At 40.3% G+C, this 16,298-nt stretch overlaps 2 pseudogenes across 1 annotated transcript; both read right to left on the minus strand.

Moving 5' to 3' along the window:
* Window positions 1-1,674: 1,674 nt before the first annotated feature.
* LOC148096041 (uncharacterized) lies at window positions 1,675-10,123 on the minus strand (annotated as a pseudogene). Its single transcript, XR_015717198.1, has 5 exons — window positions 9,887-10,123; window positions 7,432-7,566; window positions 4,018-4,333; window positions 2,834-2,972; window positions 1,675-2,703 (listed from the first exon to the last, which is right to left on the minus strand). The product of XR_015717198.1 is annotated as an uncharacterized LOC148096041 (transcript).
* A 2,473-nt stretch (window positions 10,124-12,596) lies between these two features.
* Window positions 12,597-13,210, minus strand: LOC118454733 (uncharacterized; annotated as a pseudogene).
* Between the last annotated feature and the right edge of the window lie 3,088 nt (window positions 13,211-16,298).

The following is a 16,298-nucleotide window of genomic DNA, read 5'->3' on the forward strand; positions in this document are numbered from 1 at the left end:
AGACTTGAATAGAAGAACAATTCTATGAAATTCTACTTCACTGTTGTACAAAGGTCGCTCTATTAATATATTAACATAGCTACTAAAGTGCCACTTAATGGTTGTTTATAAAGTGCTCAAACTGTGAGTGTTCAGGATATTTTGTACTTATTTGAATCAGAAACAACATTAGCAGGAAATATAAAATAGCAGATCAGAGATATCAATTATTTATTAATAAAGGCAATTTAAACAAGACAATACTTGTGTAATTTAAGGTGTAATTGAGCTAAACCTGACTTAAGTTTGAACCTGTGTTTACTGTAAAGAACAGAAGAGCACAAACAGAGCAGAGAGGAGGAACCAGGAGGTGGTGGTTGGAGCATGTTACAGCTGCACCACTAATCGTAGCAAGGTCAGGATGTGGAGTTGTTATTTTAATAACACCAGGTTCTTCTGCAACACAAAAAAGTTCCAGTTTAATCAGAGCTGAACATGTAAAGAAACACTGGAACACCGAACTGGTGAAGATCATTTGAACTGAAACCTGCCAGAAGGAGCGTATTCTCTTATCTCCACAGTAAAATAACTGCTCATTATAGTCAGTGTTTGAGCTGTAGATGGGCTGTTTCCTGTTTGATCCACTCTGTTTTTAACACTACTGCTGCTTCTTGAAATATACCTGACACTGAAATACTGAAATAAAAATGTGGGCAGACGGGAAACAGGAAAAAACAAGGAAGAAAACATCTTTAAACTGAAGGAATTGAATCAAACTGGAGAAAAATCATACAAAACACCCACACGAAGTTCTGTCTGCTTCTAATGCCACGAGTGTAGCTAATTATTCCACTAAGGAATATTCAAGCCACTGATTTTGTCAGTATTCCATCTTTACATCAAGACACCTATCAAAAAGGACCCAGTGTTTGCTTGTCCACATATGGCTAAAAAGAAGAGCTAGAATAATTTTATGAGACAGTTTGGTACAATCTTATGAATCCAAATAAAGATATGAGCTGGATTAAGGCTTAAAATTAATTTAAGGAAAAAAGCACAGCTCACAGAATATTGTTCTTTTTCTTGCGGTGCTGCTCTTGCTTCCAGATGCAAATTTCCACTGAATTAAAAAGTCATGTTAAATAAAAGGAGTTAAAATGGTAAGAAAGATTGTTGAAGTTCACAGGATTCAGTGCAGTTTTCATCTTTGTCAGTGTGATCAACCCAGCTAGCTTCAGTAGGATTTGGTGTTTACTGATCCTGCATGACTTGAAGGGCTGAGTGTGGACTGAGTTATACATATATATATATATATATATATATATATATATATATATATATATATATATATATATATATATATATATGCACACACACACACACACAGAATCGGTAGACACAGTTTAAACAAAAAAAGGAAAGAAAATTTATCTCCAGGGTAATGCAGAAGCTGGATGTGTCACCAGGTATACACCTTCACTTCTCCAAACACATTTTTATCAAAGAGTTCAGTGTTTTTACAGCTCAGTCGAACTTTAAACACTAACAAACTGCAGTCTGTTCGAAGCAGAAAACAAGAATTTTCAACATACTGAAACTCAAACCAACTGAAGAATCAATAATGTATTTTTTAATGCGAGCAAACTGACTTCCTTCACACCTTAAATAGCACAATACAAACATTTCACAGTCAATATAATGTATTTAAAACAAGTATTTAAAACAAAACAATACGTGCAGTGAGACATTCAAATGTTTCTGTAAAGTGCAATATCTTTTTCACCGCTTTTCCTGCAATGATTGCAATAATCAGTGCGAAGAATTTGCTGAACTTTTGGTGTGTGTTTCTTTCTTTCTTCTTTTTATTTTTTTTCCTTTTGCACATTTTTTTAAAGAAATAATTAAATAAACATATAAATGAATAAATAGTCAGTGCATCTTTTTTCACTTCAATGTAGCAGAAAAAACAAATCTGTACAAAATTTTCCATTAAAGCCAGCCAATCATCTGTGATGTCAGGAGCTCTCTGAACCAATCGACATCACTGAGTCTTAAATCAGCTGCAGCATCACAGCAGTTTGTAATTATCATTATTATTATTATTGGTAACAGTACCATGTGGTGGCTCTGACACTTTAAAGGTTCATCAAGTTTTAAATGCTCGTAGCTCAAACTTAAAGGCTTTGAAATTTTTGACTTTTTCTCCCAAATACACACAAAAGCAAAAATTACCACCGCTGGTAGGAAGGTAAACTTAACAAACTTCACACACAGAGCTGCCACGTCAGGGTGATTTTTTCCAAGCAATCTAAAGAGCTTCATCCTGAAAAATAAGTGACCAGTGTTAAACTTTCCTCACTTTCCTCCACAGTCTTTTATGACTGCAATGAAAACTGATCCAAGACGACAGATAAATGTGGATAATTTACTGTACAAGTAAGATGTACATAAGTTCCATCTTAGTGGCAAATGTTTATCACTGACAGCAAACATCAGCCAATAAGAGAAGCAAAATAAAAGAGGCTAACCCGTGCTGGATTTTGGTCCTGGGGGTTTGAGCCTATCGATAGAGTCAGGTTGAGAAGTGGGGTTGCCAGTCTGTGTCAGGGCTAGCATAAAGAGACAAGTAACCATTCACACTCATACAGCCAGTTTAAAGTAGCCAGTTAACCCAGCATGCAGGTCTTTGCACTGTGGGAGGAAGCTGGAGTATCCAGAGAGAATCTACACAGACATGAGAAGAACACAAACTCAGAAAGGCTTGAGGTCTGTGATTTATCATCCCTTCACAGTGTGGAATGTCAACGTGATTGTATATCATTTATGACTGAAGGTAAACCCAACTTGTGCCTACTTCAAAGAGCAGAACAGCACAAACAGAGGAGCAGAGAGGAGAGTCAGGAGGTGGATTGATGAGGCGGTTACTGCTCCACCACGAGTTGAAACACTCACAGGGTCTCCAGTCTTGAACATTTGTTTAACAGAAGGTTTCTCTGCAACACAAAACAAACAAACATCAGTTTAATCAGAGCTGAAAGTTTTTATTTTTAAGGACAGACACCTGAATGAACATAGCACAGATCATCATCATGAGTGTGAAGGTCAGTACAGTGAACTGAAACTGAGTCAGGTCAGAAAAAACTGAACTTTGCGACTAATAATGTTTAAACTGAAGGAAGCAAACTCAATCTGGAAATAATCAATATATATATATATATATATATATATATATATATATATATATATATATATATATATATACATATATACAAACAAATTCAGAGCTTGTTTTTTTCTTTTCGGACAGGATGCCCAGGACTATATGAAACAGCACTGAGAACAGAATTAGCTTACACTTACATATTTACATATATGCATATATCAAGCTACTTTTTGCACAATGCTCAGTCTTTTGCACTAACCCACTGTCATTGTTGCAGTGGTTTAGTATCAATGTTAGTTCCAATGTCTGTATTGTTCTGTTCTGGTGTTGCACTTTCTTTTGGGTTTTTTTTTTTTTGCAATTTTTGCACACTTGCACTTCATGTAGTCCTGTGTTGATTGTCCTGTATGTGTGGCACCATGGTCTTGGAGGAACGCTGTCTTGCTTGACTGTATACTGCACCACTGCACATGGTTGAAATACTTGTGTCTACAAAGAGAAAAAACAGTCACAATCTGACTCAGCACAAGTTAGAGTAACTGTCTTTTCATATTTTTTCTTCTCATATCCTCTTAACCTTCCTTTTAATACATAAAATACACCTTTGAGTCAAATGGAAAATGAACACAACGTGTGTAGAATACAAACCTTTGATGGTCTGTTACCAAGTTATATTTGGAGTGATTTGAGTGTCGAAAGGTTCCAGAAAATTAGGACAACTTTGAAAAAGTTTAGTGATTTTTTTAAGGCTAACATGAACTGAACTAAATCAAACTGTTTCAGAGGATATTTCAAAGGCTTTTCAAAGACCCCTGAGCTGCTGCTGCACAAACACTGAGGTGTTCCTAATAAGGTGCTTGTGATGCTGAACTGACCTGTGACTTTCAGAGTCATCTTGGTCTGATAGTCCACTTTGGGAATGTCGCAGTCATACGGGCCGGCGTCGTCCGCCCTCAGGCCCTTTATGATGATTGAGAGGTTTCCAGTCTTGGTAATGGTTTGGGAAGCTGAACACGCGACCTCTGAACTTTGGATCCATTTTATCCTCTTTGCCATTGATGATGTCCAACACAACGTTGTCATCCTTGTCCCTCCAGAAGGCGGTTACCGGCTCGGAAAGCCATTCAGAGTAGACGCAGGGCAGGAGGACCTCACCACCGATGAAGCCGGTCCTCACAGACTGGCTGCTGCCTGCAGGACGACAGGACAGGTTTGTGGTTTAGCTCGGTGTGTCCATAGTGAATAACCCAGTAAACCCAGTAACAGCCAGGCCTCAGGCTGTGTGTGGCAAGGGAAGATTAACCCTTTAAGACCTACCATAGAACCAAGTCCGCCAGAGCTTATATTATATTTTTACATGCTGTAGTGCCATTTTTGGGAGCATTTCAAGTTGCTATACATCAATACAACCATTATAGCCCAAAATTTAATAATATGCATGCATTAAGTGCATAGTAATAACATAAATTGCAAAAAAAGTGCAATAAACTACAAAGAAAATTGAAAATAGTTTTTGTTTTTTTAACATATATTTCTAGTTAGAGAAATTTAAGAGGCTTATCCCTCAAAACTGTAAATACAAAAAAGTTGCACAAAATAGTTTCCCACCACAGGAAATGTATTTTGAGTGTCTTCATAGTTTTATTTTCGAAATACACCAATTTTTATATATTGCAGGAAAAACGAAAATAAATATTACAATGCAAATTTGACAAAAAAAATAGCATATACATCAAAACAAACTATTTCCAGCAGTGCAATTTGAGTTCTAAGCGTCCCAGAAACGACACAGAAAGTCATAAAGTCAAACATAACTTTTAAAAACACCAGTATAGAGATCGACAGACCACGTGACTTTCGCGCATTGCATGCCGGGAACTCGTGGCAAAACAATCCAAGTACCGCATCAAATGCAAGCATTTGCAGCACTGCAAAACGTTCATTCTCCGGTTCCAATACCTTCTTGCTTTTTCTTTGCCCCCCCCAAAAAAGCTATGTATAAAACGAAGGAGAACAATGCCGGTCCGTACAAAGACAGACTTGATGAAAAGTCAAAGAAAAGATACGAGGAAAAAATCAAAGGAGTGAAAGGGTTAGACCCTTACGAGCACACAGAGTGGACAAAAGACATTAGCGTGCTTCCCAACTTTCACCACGCTCATATTTATAATTATACGGTTCTTGGAGTGAGTGCATACACTCGTGAAGTTTAGTAACTTCAGGTCACTGCAACAAGCCCAGGTACAGTTTACCGACAGATGGGTACAGGACCTTGAAATGCACCGTGTAGAACGAAAGACTATCGTACGAACAAAGGTAAGTTTACCAGTCTCACAAATCGTCTTCATAAATACACATTCGTTAACCGTTTATTAATAGGACCTTTGAGCTCAACGGTAATTAATTAGTAGTGGAAATAATTTCTGGTACGCGTTACAGAAATGTAGCTGTGACAATAATATTGTACGCTGTAATCGTACTGGGCAATTAGTGATACAAAAAACCTGTTTTATCCTGTGAATAAAAATGTTTTTGTCAATGTACCATGGTAATAACAGAAGCAAAACGCAATATTGTGTCAGGACAATTCACTATTTATGCACAATAAACAAAGGAGCATAGCGCAACAATTTCTGTTCAGCGCCAGACTTGCTTGTAACCTGTATCACCAATTATGTTATGAAAAATGACGTATTAACTACTACAAAACACTGACCTTTGTGGAAATGCTTGGAGCAGACTAACATGTGAGCTGGAGTGCTCTGGGACGTTATATTTGGTCTTCGAATGGCTGCAATCCAGGCCATCCGTGGCTCTTTGTTACTTCGGAAACATGACTTGAACAATTTCTCTTCAACGATGTAATCCGATAACAACTGATCTCTTTACCCGTCGGCTTCCCGTGGCTGTCATGCGACCAGCTATTACAGTTAATAATACAACAGCTTCTTGCCATTTTTTGTGTTTATTTTATCGCTGTGTAACTGATTTCAGTTGAAAGCCTGCATGCGCTAGTACCTCTTGCCACAAGTTCCCAGAATCCTTTGCGGTTTTACCCCTGAATGACGTCACATTTTCAATCTCTATAGGCTTATAATAATAATAATAATGGATTGGATTTATATAGCGCTTTTCAAGGCACCCAAAGCGCTTTACAATACCACTATTCATTCACTCTCACATTCACACACTGGTGGAGGCAAGCTACGGTTGTAGCCACAGCTGCCCTGGGGCAGACTGACAGAAGCGAGGCTGCCATATCGCGCCATCGGCCCCTCTGGCCAACACCAGTAGGCAGGAGGTGAAGTGTCTTGCCCAAGGACACAACGACCAGGACAGAGAGCCCGGGGATGGAACCGGCGACCTTCCGGACCTTCCCAACCCCCTTCCCAACCCCCTGAGCCACGGTCGCCCCAAATGAGGCCCTGATGGTAAAAAACTACATTTCCGCCAAAGTGACGTCACTTCCGGTTTCGGGCAAGTAATGGCGGACAGGCGATAGTTCGCGCTGACGTCTATTCCAACGTAAGAAGTGTTACAAACAGCTGATCGGATTGGCAAAGCGTGTTTCTGGAATATTATGTTTTTGTTGCTGCAAGCGCTTTTTATGCAGTTTTTGCAAAGCTATATGTGGAAGGAACCGTAACCAAGGACAAGCTGATGGCATAAGATGTAAGTACAACTCCTCCGGTTTCATATGCAAAAATAATTATTGCGCTAGCTTACGTGGTTGCAGTTCTACAGGGATTTAAAAAATAGTTACACAAAATGGAGCGTGCCAGCTCCAACCAATTTTAAAGGGTTAAATGCTAATCTAGTGTACAAATGCACATTTCATTGCACAGAGAGTTAGAACTTTATCTGATTTGCTTGCATGTTCTTCCTAAATTTGAGTGGGTTTCAGTCCAAAGACCAGTGCATGCTGGGTTAATTGTTGAATCTGAATTGCTTGTAGGTGTGAATTATTGTCTGTCTTTTCATGTTGGCAACCTGCATTTTGCCCTACCACAGCTGGCATAAGCTCCAGCCTAGAGGTAGGTTCTAAGTCATGCAGGTCATGGTCATCTTAGGAGCCTGAAAAGAAGCCAACTGGACTTCTTCAGGTCTAAAACCAAATGGTCGAGAGTCTCAGCTTTTTAAGCCCTAGTATTTAAAGAGGGACCTTTAGTGCCTTCCTTCTCAAGCTGTTAAGACAACCTCTGCTCTGAGGTGACAGTTCTGACCATGACTGTCCACTTTTCTCACAGATGAATCGCAATAAACAGGTTCTTCATCTTACAGAGACTCACCTGGGCATAAAGTGCACAGCAGATACATCAAAACCACCAAGATGCAGAGAGCTGAATGCTGACAGGAGGACATCGGGATAAATGCGTCCTGACTGATTTACGCTTAGCCTGCAGGACTCACGGCTTATTCAAGTTCTGGAAAAAAAATGTAATAAAAAAATTATTGGGTTAATGAAGGGCATTACACTTTTAAAGTGAAGGCAGGTTCTTCACCCTAACCGGCCTATATCCTTCAAGCTCGGGTCTACCAGATGCCTGGGAGCTTAAGGGTCCTGTGCAGTATCTTTGCTGTTTCTAGGACTTCTGGACAGAGAACTTGGATGTTGTTCCTGGGATCAGCTGGAGCCACTCGCCTAGATTGGGGGATCACTGCGCCTAGTGCTCTGATTACCACTGGGACCACTGTTACCTTCACCCTCCACATCTTTTCGAGCTCTTCTCTGTGCCCTTGGTACTGGTTACATCTATCACTACAGCCATCTTCATCTGCTTTGCTTCTATACATCACTAAGCATGTGATTGGTGGGGGGCATCTTCCTGATGTACTTCTTTGTTGTTGTTGATCTGTGTGTTTTCATCCTGGACTGTGGTTCTGACACTCAATAGTCCTCGCCCTCCCTCCTTCTGCTTAGCGAGCCAGATCAGGTTGCTGATGTCAGTGGCTGCTGTCTCATCCTTTAGTCAGCTTTTTAATCCCAGCAAGTTATCTGATCACGGGCAGGGCATAGGTGTTGATTGCCCAGATCTTGTTCTTTCCATTCTCCTCCTCAGGACTGGCCTTACCCTCAACGCCTCATTCAATCCTGGCATACAGATGGTCGAATGTATTACATTCAAACAGCCGAGTGATTTCTCAGTGATGCTAATCCTAAAGTATTTCTGAGCCTGCACCTGGTCCTCTTCCCTATTTAAATAAACTGAATTCAACATCTCCTCTCCATCATGCTAAAGGAGTAATTTAAAACCTTTTGACACTGCATTTCATCTTCTGTGGGTTCCACATGTTGAATCACAGAAGCTCGTCTACTTGATAATGCTAGTAATTGCTGTCAGAGCAGTGAAAACTGAGCTAGTTTGTCAAGCTTGTTGTATAACGCAAGAGGGAAAAAAGTTGTTGTTAGTATGAAACACATTGGTGTTTCACATTAGCAGACCTCGGGGACTGTGTTCAGACTTAGGGGGGTTTGTGTTCATGCTAATGTTTTTGCATAGGTTATGAATATGTTCTGATAAATGTTGTAAAACTCTAATCGACGAAGATACTTATGCAAACTGAAAAAGAAATTTGTCAGGGCAAAGATAATAAAAGAAGCAAATGTCTTCATATAAAACCCTCACAACAGTTCAACAGTTTAAAGGCTCACTGTAAAGGGAAAAAAGGAAACAATAAAACTATTCAGAGGAAAACAGCTCCAGCCCTGATATTCTGGTTATTTATAATCATGCATTTAAATTAATTACAATTATCCCACTGAGTCTAACAGACTTAAATAACTTCATGCAACATACTGTGAGTTTTTTAGTCAGTTTATTTGAATTGATATTGTTCAAATTTCATGTTAAATGACCCGTCTTAGTTCAAGTTTATGTTGTTTTCTGACTGGTTGTTCTGCAGATAAACTGGACAACATGAAATTTCTTTGTGTATAAAATCTTAAGGTCTGTATTTTATTCACAAACTAAAAATGATCCCAGAAGCTTCTTTTAAAACTGCCTTTTTCCTGTCCTGTCTGGCAGGTTTGCAATCAGAATTATGATCTGCAAGCATAGTGGTGTCAAAGACATTTAGCTTTTCCTATAAAGTCTTTATATGCTCCTCTTGTTCAGCTGTTTCTTTCATCTCTTTATTTATTCATTTCAATTACTTATTCCTTACTATTCCTGTTATTTAAGTTGTATACCACAGTATGACAAAGTGTAAGGCCAGGAGATAAGCCACAGGTGAGGTGCCCACAACCAAGTTTTAAACGTGGATCCATTCTGACTGAAAACACTGACACATCTATAACGGCTGCTGATGTTACACAGAGTTAAAACACCAAAAACACAAAGAGTCTTTTCAAACTTACAGAAAGTCTGTTGAGATAATCAGATGAACACTGACAAAATTCAAATACAGCACTGAGCTGCCAAAGCAGCTGAAGTATCGGGGTTATTTTCATATCACTAAGTCAAACAAGTTATAAGCTTCTAGTGTGCTAGAAACTTTTCTTTTTATGTGGATGTCACCGATGTCACTGATATCCATGTTGAATAACCATCAGCTCAGGGATGGTTATGCTATGGCTATTTTCTGTGGATAATAAGAATAAAGCGATCATAGCACACTAACAGTAATGTACGAGATCAGATACACAAAAGAGCCCACTCTCAAAGGACTGCCTTTAGTTTTAAAGCATTAAAGTATCACAAAACGTCATACACATTCACAAAATGGGACAGTGTAAGAACTCACCTGCCTGCTGCTTAGTTTTCATCACCCATCTCCACCTGTGGACCCTTTTTTGTTTTTGTTGCGAACAGAGAACTGTATGACTCTAAGCGCCCACGACTAGTGATACCCCGCTAGAAGCTGAGTCAAAGCAACACGCTGCTTCAGAAACACTGTGGCTGTGTCCCAGTCCAGCGACCGCACGGTTCGTAGTACGAACTGCAAGAAGTGCGGAAGTGAGCGGCTGGTGAAATGGGAAGGTCTGGCTTCATCGCGCTGCTCAGGTTGCCTAGCAACACTGCGGTCAAGAGAGCCCTCACTTACGAAGTCACAGTCAAGCTAGCCGCACCGCCAGCCGCACCTAAAATGTTGTTGCACTATTCTTACGCATATTACAATATGGGTGAAGCCCGGCTTAGAAACGCAGTCTTTTGTGTCCTGACACTATTTTACTTCACAATCCACTCCCAGTTTTGGTGTATCTCCACTTTTCCCCCTGTGATCCACAGCCAAAATTACTGTACGGTTTTTGAGAAAATTGATAGTAAACTTTACACAATTTACTGTACTGTACTCTATATATTCTCATCTTTGACTTCAGATTACAGAAAAACTGTAAGAGGTGACACAGATATTTCACTGGATTCTGACTCTGGGTGACCCCCACTCTTCACCCTGTGATCCACAGCCAAAATTACTGTACGGTTTTGGAGAAAATTGTTAGCAAACTTTGCACAATTTACTCTACTGTACTTTTAATATCCTCATCTTTGAGCTCAGATTACAGGAAAACTGTAAGAGGTGACACAGATATTTCACTGGATTCTGACTCTGATTCTTCACCCTGTCATCCACAGCCAAAATTACTGTATGGTTTTCTGATAAAATTAAATCCTAATCCATTACCGAACAAAATGAGTTAATTGAAGTATTTGCTTAACTACAAGAAATTTCTTTCCACAGAAAATTTACATTTTTAAAAAATGTCATTCACACACCACCTCAAGTAGCAACTTTAGTTTTAGACATTATTTATTCAGTGCTTAATCACAACAATAGTCACCTTAAGGCACTTTACATAATAAGTTAAAACTTACAATAATACATACAGAGAAAAACCCAACAATCATATGACCCCCCTATGAGCAAGCACTTTGGCGACAGTGGGAAGGAAAAACTCCCTTTTAACAGGAAGAAACCTCCGGCAGAACCAGGCTCAGGGAGGGGCAGCCATCTGCCTCGACCGGTCAGGGTGAGAAATTACATTTCTCAGATTACTGGTTTCTCATATTACTACTACACAGTTTAGATATATTGTTATTCATTATCGGTCATCACACAAATCAACCCAAAAAATCAAAAAGGAAATACTTAAAGTACATGCACAAAGCAAGAATGTTATACACATTGTGTTTTACACATGTGTTTCTCAAAACACCAATAACAACTATAAGCAGATTATTCAAGTAGCTTTCACTGCATGTGGAATTAGGTTACACAAAGCACACACTTCCACTCTGTCTTCTGAGCACTGCTGAGCTGTTCATTTATCATGTCCAGGCATTCAGAATGGAACCAGCGGTTGCAGTTATCACACTGGATCTGTAAACAAAAAAACATATGAACTTTCATAAACAGATTAAGTAAATAATTTTATGTTTTAATCAATGTGAACAACCTTTCGCTTCACAGTGGTCCTGGTCTGTCTCCTTGTCCCAACCTTGGAGGTACATTTTGTTCCTTCTTCAGGGTTTATCCTTACAAAAAAACCTTAAAACATGCCATAATAAATAGTAACATACAGTAACATTGAGTTGTGATTTGAAATAATGAGTTACTTAGGGATAATTTATTCATCATCTATCACTATTAGCTAACTGTTCAAACATACCTCTGAATTAGTTCCAATGTTGCACACGCTGACTCCTGGTATTCCAGGTACAATACATAGAATGAACCAAAGAAGACTGACATCGCATCAGCACAGGTGTTCTCTTTGTCCAGCTCAACAATTACACGCCCCTCTGCACTCACCATCCAGCAGGTGGCGGTCATTGAGCTTTGTCCTTAAATGTATAGGGGCAACATGTTGTCATTATGCAACATAAAATAATTTCAATACTTCACTTCTTCACACTGTCTAGATAGTCATAAAGCAAATAGCTACATACAGTTAATTATTAATGGCCTTATGTACATAAGTCTGTTTTAACATATTATAATTGTACATAATTGGGAATTATTCTGCACATTAAACACACCTAACAAAGAGTCAGCCCAATTAAATTACCAGAGATGAATCAACTGTATGGTTATTTTGGAGTTTATAGTTTGTGCTGCTGTTAAACTTTACAGTATTGACTTCAGTATTCCTGCTGTTGGTGTAGCTAGACTACTATGTTGATTAGTAATATGTAATGTGAAATTTGATATTGTTACTTTGCTGGATTCACTGAGACACATGTCCAACAACCTTGGTTTATAAAGGAAATTACAGAAATTTGAGCTAACAAAACAGAGACTGGATGCCTGTGTCCACGAAAAGCTCCTGTGCCAAACAGAAATTTTTATATGGTCTAATCAGCTCTATTTCATAAATGACTTCTTACCAAGCATAATCAGCCTTGGGGTGATTGGCAGGTTGCTCTCTGCTTCAAGGGACATCCTGGTAGATGTTTCCTGCCAGAAAAATGACCAAGACATTTTATGTAACAAAAAAACAACAGCAACAGCATTAAACATAGAGCTGTATGAAAAAAGATTACATCTGCTAAAACAAAGAGTAGTCTTCATCTTCCTTGTAATACTTCATCATGAGAAGTATGGCTGCTGTGCCAACCTTGTTGTTGGTCAAAACTCCCTCACTTTCTTTCTGCTGGATGAGTGTCCTTATACCAAGGTTCCATTTGAGCTTCTGGCTGGAGAAATAATTAACAATCCTTCTGCCTTTTGTTATGAGGGCCTGACTTAAGCGCTCACTGATATCAATACCTGTGAGATTTTGAAAGACCTTTCTGAGTAAACAAGAATGGCCACTGCTCCTGAATTTCAGCTACTGAAAGTGAGGGACAACTGTTGATAAGCTGGCACTGAGAAATATATGTGAGGCACATGTAGTCATCCACATCAGGTCTCTCCACAGCTCCAGGTCTTTCTTTCTTTTCCTCTAAAGAAGCTGGCATTTCCCCCTCAGGAAGTTCAACTGGCTGCCAATTAATATAACCATAGCTATCCACAAGGCATCTAACTTTTAGGTGAGGTTGCATTACTGTTGGGACTGCAGTCTTCCTCATTCCTGGTTCTCTTTGTTTCACTAAGTTTCCCTGAACATGTTATCTCGATTAACATGTTCAACTCTAGATTTGATGCTTCTTAGTAGTGAATAATGTCCACAAGCCAGTCTTTCTCCCTTTTCAGTAAAATCTGCAAATGTCTGTTTACAATGATCGTAGCAACCTCTTCACAAGATACACGTTTAGGGTTTCTGCAGTGAACATTCATGGCCTCCACAACAATTCTAACCATACTTCTCCTGTCCTCTGGATGAGCTCTGTCTCCTCTTGTGATTGCATGCAGTTGGAATGGAAATCTTTCCCAAGCTCCAGAGTAATGGTGACATTCAGGTTCTTTGGTTTGTTGCCATCTAAAAATAAGAGAGAGAGATCACTGGAAAAGCAACTTTATATGGCTATTTCAACAAATATGTCCTCACTAAAAGATGAACCCTGCAATTAGGATTGAGTACTAACAGAAAGGCAGTTTTGGGGACCTTGTCTGAAGATGAAAATTTATCCCAGGACTGCAAAAGAACTACAAACTCAAGGTCTTGCATTGAGGCAAGTTGAAAAATACATTGAAAAATACAGTATATTTTACAGTTTGTCACAATTTCCACCCTTAGTCCTACCATTACCAATGAAAGGTTAATGGTGTTGGATTCAGTGTCTACCTTTGTTTCGTGCATTGCACAGCTGCAAAGATCCTGAAATTCCTCTATGATGCTCTGTATAGTGCTGGTTGGCAAGAGCATTTTAGCCTGCATTTTTAAATGACACAAAGTCAACTGTCTTCTAATAGATTAACTGTGTCCTTACTTACTTACTTAGCACTTAGTTCCTCCTACGCCGGGCGGCGCATCGGGCAGCTAGTGATCTCCATTGATGTCGGTCGGCAGCGACTGCTTCCCAGGCAATGTCGACAGTTCTCAGATCGTCCATGAATGTCCGACGCCATGTGGTCTTTGGTCGGCCTTGCTTTTGCTTGCCAGTGTGTGGACACCATGTAATGGCAATCTTAGCTGGGCGATGAGGGGGTAGGCGTAAAATATAGCCCGCGAAGCAGAAGCGTCTTTCTGCAACAACATCGGCTAATGGTGCCTGCTCTTCGTAGGACCTCCTCATTTGTTATTCGGTCCCGGTAGGAAATTCTCAGGATTCGATGCAGGCCACGTTGTTGAAGCACGTTCAGGTGTTGAGTAATTGCACTTGTTGAGCGCCAGGTTTCACTAGTGTATAGTGCAGTAGGAAAGACGATAGAGTTTAATAGTCTGATCTTGACCCTAACATTTAGGGAGGTCGAGTTCCAAATAGGTTGGAGACGTCGCAGGACGTCTCCAACCTAGTAGGGAAGGTGGCCTTCCCTGCTCTGGCGTCGACATCCCAATCAGAGACCCCGTCTTTCGAGATGATGCTGCCAAGATATGTAAAATTCTCCACCTCTTCAGCACATTGTTGGTCGATCATGACAGGAGTGCAGGCACGTGCATAGCCAACTCTGAGTACTTTGGTTTTTTTGGCGCGGATTCTTAATCCAGCTTTCGTCGCCTCCCTCTGCAGGGCCGCGGTCAACTTTTGGAGGTCCTCCTGAGTCAAGGCCAGCAGGGCAATGTCATCTGCGAAATCCAAGTCAGTGAGATTACGCGCTCCGTGCCAGGGCACACCGATGCCAGCTTGGTCAACTGATCGTCGCATGATGAAGTCAGTTACCAACAGGAAGAGGAAAGGGGATAGCACACATCCTTGTCGGACGCCAGTATTGATCTTGAAGAAATCTGTGCAGCTGTCATCCATCCGGAAGCAGCAACGGGAGTTGGAGTAGAGACAACGAAAGGCATCTACAAACTGCTGAGGGACTCCATAGTGGCGTAGGATAGCCCATAGAGTCGGCCGGTGGACGCTGTCAAAAGCCTTCTTGAAGTCAATGAAATTAATAGAAATCTTCCTTTGGTATTCCAATGTTTGTTCAATGATCATGCAGAGGGTGAAGATTTGCTCGACGCACGACTGGCCACTACGAAACCCAGCCTGCTCTTCTCGCAGTTGTTCATCCACTGCGCGTCGTAGCCGATTCAAAAGAGCGAGGCAAAACACTTTCCCGGGTACCGACAGCAACGCGATGCCCCGCCAGTTGTTACAGTCACCCAAATCACCTTTCTTTGGAAGTTTGATGATAGTGCCTTTAGTCCAATCATCGGGTACATACGATGTTGACCAGCAGGCGTTTAGGAGTCTTGTAAGGGCGGCTTGTAAACTCCGCCGTTGCCGGTCCCAAGCCCGGATGAGAAAGGAGGAGGGTTGGGCGTGGGGCTAGCAACCCCACCCTGTAAAAACTCCAACTGCTACGGAAACAGCAAGTGAATCTCAACTGTGTCCTGTCCTTGTATTATGGCAAATTTCACAATTTCTTGTTGCCTTGACTGCTGAACTGTCTACTTCTGTTTTTGAGAAATATGGCTGAAAAATGATGTTCGGACACTGAAGTATTTAGAGCAACCTTCAAATGGACATAATACTTTTTTCCCCATCTTTGATATGAAATCTGAGATGGGCACAAAGAGTTGTGAAGTTTTGTGCAGCATACCCACATCCAGGAACTTGACAGCTGAGGTCACCAGTGAACTTATAAAACTTCTCAGTGGTCTCCCCTCTTGTTCTGTGATTCCAAGGCATATGTGAATGAACGGCAGAAAATGTTCTGAAAGTGGCAGGACAGTTGTCAGTTCCACAAGAAAGCCTATAGTTAGCTACATGTTTGTGGCTTTTAACATGCAAACTGAACAATATAAATTTGCATGCACGGAAGCCACAAAATTTACAAATACACATAGTTGCAAAAAGTTCAGTGACCAATTACCTTTCCTAAATGACATATGCAATGCAAAAAATAAAAAAATAAGAGTATTGTCAATAGGGACCAATTCCCAGTTTTTAAATGATCAAAATTATTCACAAAAGGCTTCAATAAACAGAAAATGTGTGCCGACAAGAGAGCAGTGCACAAAAATGAAAAGATATTTGAGCTCGACGCTTTAATGGGTTTAGCCTGACTTAGTCAGCACTCCGCACCGTACAGGTAGTACAAGCACACCTGAAAACACTGACCAGCTAACAGCTTTAAGCCTTTGGGGGCAACCTCGGTAGTTCACTGATTCACCTGT

The sequence above is a fragment of the Neolamprologus brichardi genome, chromosome 23 (genome assembly GCF_056152115.1).
Source record: "Neolamprologus brichardi isolate AB-2024 chromosome 23, ASM5615211v1, whole genome shotgun sequence".
NCBI classification, from domain to species: Eukaryota; Metazoa; Chordata; class Actinopteri; order Cichliformes; family Cichlidae; genus Neolamprologus; species Neolamprologus brichardi.